The following is a 4,153-nucleotide window of genomic DNA, read 5'->3' as shown; positions in this document are numbered from 1 at the left end:
CTGGAATTGTCGAACCTTTTGCAATAAAAGCCGAGTGAAAATGTATGAAATGCATTTCAACGTAATGGGAACACATTAATGATGCCCATTTATAGATTGTGTACTTTATTTCTAATGCTGGAACGGATATGGTCTCGAGGGTAAAATTGGTGATAGATTTTCTTTGTCATCTTGTATTGGAAAGTTTTTGGATGTTCAAATATTGGACATTTGGCTGATTAATCATGCATAAATCATCAAATATGGTTTTGTCAAAATTCTCAACAGTTTGTGCTTGTTGTTAGTCATAGGCAATAGTTCTGAAAGGCTGCTGTGCTCGCACTCTGTTTCGAGTGTGACTCGCTTGGACATTTGGCTTCTTCGTGCTCGGCTAACCAAGGTAGAAGTCATTGTGCGTCAAATAAAATGTCCTGAAATGTGTGAGCCTTTTGCTAATCTGAGCAAAAGAGGACACTGCATCAGTGGCATTACATAGTAATTATATTTCATAATAAGTGGGGCATTTTCACAAAAGGGGCACAATAATGATGGACAATATGCAAAAATGTAAGTTGATTTTTCATGGTGCATTCAGAGCATAGTATATTCTGCATCTTATTTTTGGTATTTCCATGGATCTGCAATGTTAGACTGAGTATTTTGGCAAAAAAAATTTTTGTTACTACTGTTATGTCTTCACTGTTTGTACCATAACAGAAAAGACTGCATTTGCAAAGCTCTAGGACAAATAGATAGCAAAGTAATTTCTTGAAACATTTAATAAATTTATTACAAATTGAAAACTATCTGCTGAAAACATGAATGGCTAACAAATGTCCAGTTGAAGCTAACACACATGATCTTACACATCAAGGAGAATAGGAGTTAGCAGTTAGGGAGAAAATAAATAGCTAAAACTTGTCTGCCTGACCGAGAGAACAAGCTTGAAATTTAATTGGAAGTTACCCAAGTTACTTCCCCTGGAATTTTCGAACTCGAGATTGAATCTCACAGAGCTGATCACCATCCATTGCGAATGGAGGTGGACCCACGAACTTAACTGGTGAGAAAAAAATTCTCAGGCACTGACCCGATGTCATCCCTTTTTTGGCCAGTCGTACTTTAATTTCATTCTATCGCTGACCTCAAGAAATTTCAGTTTAACCTTCTCACCGACCTGATTGTTCATTCAGCCGATGTAATAGGTTGCCTTAGACCCATCGTGAAATACACAGCAAAATAACTGTAATCCTCCACTCTGATGGTGCTTCAGCCATTTTGGCTACCTTTCAAGCCTTCCAGTTCAAGTAATCATCTCTCCTGAGCAGACAAAGATTCCAGATCATCAATTACTATATTGTACCCTTCTGCCCATCTGTGTTCAAAACGATGTTTCTGCTTCTTCTTTTTTTCTCTTGCCAAAACGAAGTTTTTGCAAGATATGTTAGTCAGCTTGTATGTTTTTTTTGTTTGTTTGTTTGTTTGTTTGATTGTTTGTTTGTTTGTCTGTAATCACGTATAAAAAATTCTGCAGAGCACAGTTATCATTGGAAATTTTTGTAACTTCGCATATCAGAGGCCTATAGAGGTCCCTTTCAGTGCACAAAATTTTGAAGGTCAAAGGTCAAGGTCACTTTGTCGCAAATCAGGGGAGTCGACGAAATCCTTATTTTTTGAGTAATTTTGATCGGATCGTCTTCAAACTTCATGGTAATATAGTTCATGGTCTGGCGCTCAGCTGATTAATTTTTGGTGGCGATTGGCCTTGACCTTCATGGTTAGCGCCGAAGGTCAAACATATTTGACCCCAAGGTCAAATTTTCAAGTTTTAGGAACCATATCGTGTAGTACCTCAAATTGAACACCTCGATGAGTGCTTTCTAGATATGTCAAGCTTGAGACATTATGATGTCATTTGGTGACGTTATGAGGCAAAAGCATATTTTTCATGGTTACTCTGTAGAACGATTCTCATCGGAATCTCTCGTAGGCAGATATTCCTCAAGGAGTCGCTCCTGGTGGATAGCAGCTCTGTTCACCTCAGTGTGACCTTAAAGAAGTCACACGTGGTCACCTTTTGGCAAGATACGGGTCACCCTGCGGGTGACATTGGTTTATTTTTTTTTGGTATGCCTTATATAGGCTCGTATGAGAGCTCACACAAAACGCACATCAAGGGGGGCATGAGACAAGAGGGGCAGTAGTAGGAAGGACAAAACAGTGGGGAACACCGACAGATCTATGGAAGGGAGAGGGATGGGGTGGAGAACATGTGGTATACAAGATGGACATATAGGGACTTTCAGGAAGGAAAGCAGGGAGTTTGGGGTGCATTAATGAGGGTAGAAAAGATTGAGGATTTGGGTGGGAGACGATAAGAGGAGGTGGTGAGCAGCCGTTTTGAAGGCCTGGAGGGAAGAATGGGATTGAACAGAGTGAGGGAGTTTATTCCAAAGGTGGGGAAAAAGAGGAATGAAAGGGTGAAGGTGTGCAGTGATTCGTGATTTTGGTAGTTTTACCAGAAGGGTGTTGTTGGCAGACCTTGAGCGCTCTGCGGAAATATGGTGGGGAGAAATCGCAGACAGAGCAGGGGGCCGAGACCAGAGAGTGGACTGTAGAAGACAGAGAGACCACCAACCTGCCTGCGGTGAGAGAGTGAGAGTCCCAAAGACCCATTTCCTCATCTCGTCATCGAGAGTGAGTCAGCCTCATTGCGGGAGATACCAATGATCCGAAATGCCTTGGTTTCGTGAAATACACTTCACAGCGTGAAGCTGAGAAAGGTGAGAGGCAGGAGCACCAGCCCAGAGGGGAGAGCAGTACTCCATTAGACTGCGGACAAAAGATTGGTGTGTGGTCAGGAGCTCACGTGGGCCGAGGAAGGACTTTGCACGACGGAGGATTCCCAGTCGGCGATTTGCTTTGGAGGCCAGGTTGGAAATGTGGCTTGCCCAGGAAAGATCATGGCAGATAGTGAGACCCAGGAGCTTGAAAGAAAGGACTTCTCCCAGAGGATTGTTGAGAAAGTGGATGGGAGGGTTTTCCAAACAGTCCTTTCGGAGAGACATAGTGAGTGTGAGATTTGTCAGGATTGAAAGACGTTCCAGGTGTTGGACGAGTTTGTGATTTTACCCAGATCTGCAGAGAGCGAAGAAGCTGCGACTTGCTGGTCTGAGGGATGACATGGTACGGCAGAGGGTGGAGTCATCAGCAAAGAGATAAAGAGTATTTTCCAGGGAATCCGAGAGATCATTTATGAATACCAGAAAAAGCACAGGACCAAGAACACTGCCTTGAGGAACTCCAGCCTGGACAGGAAGAGGGGATGAAAGAACTCCATTTCGGGCCGCACGTTGACTGCAACAGGAGAGGAAGTCTGTGAGCCATGAGTGAAGATGGCCTTGGATACCATAGGAAGAGTTTCGTGAGCAGGGCAGGTTGCCCGACCATGTCAAAAGTACGCAATGTGTCTCAGGAGATGGCTCTGATTTCATATCCGGCATTGAGGACCTCCATCCATTGTTGGGAGAGCAGAAGCAGCATATCCAGGGTAGAGTGACCTGGTCTGAAACCAAATTGGTGATTGCAAATCAAGCCATTGGAGAAGAGGAAGGATTTAATGTCTGAAGTGATGATGGATTCCATAACCTTGCTGATGATTGGGAGAAGGCTGATTGGTCTGTAGATGCAGGGATCTGTTTTAGCACCTTTTTTGTGCAGGGCAGTAATGTTTGCTGATTTACAAGTAGATGGCAGATAACGTTGAGCAAATGAGAGGGTGAATAGAACAGAGAGGGTGAGCAAGAGCAGAGGAGCAGGTTTTTAGGACACGTGGGCTGATGCCGTCAGGACCGGTTGCAGAATCTGAGTCGAGGTTTGACATCAAGCTCTCCACCTTGTCAGAGGAGAAGGACACAGAGTCCACGGACAGGTGGGTGTGACTGGGTAAGTTGGGTACAGAAAGCGATGGGTTTCGGACAAAAGATTTCGATGGAAACACCGAGTTTAGGCATTCAGCCTTTTCACGTGCGGTATCAACAGTGCGGCCATTTGAGGTAAGGGAGAGGATGGAGGGGGAACATACACCAAGAAACAGATTTGATTAGAGGCCACCAGGATTTGGAGGAGGGAGAAAGGTTTGAGAGTTCAGACTTGAGCCTAGAAAAAATGTTGT

Source organism: Eptatretus burgeri, chromosome 6 (genome assembly GCF_056783735.1).
Source record: "Eptatretus burgeri isolate ZD-2024b chromosome 6, Ebu_testis_v1, whole genome shotgun sequence".
Taxonomy (NCBI): Eukaryota; Metazoa; Chordata; class Myxini; order Myxiniformes; family Myxinidae; genus Eptatretus; species Eptatretus burgeri.
The sequence above is the reverse complement of the archived record's forward strand: the minus strand, read 5'-3'. Positions refer to the sequence as shown.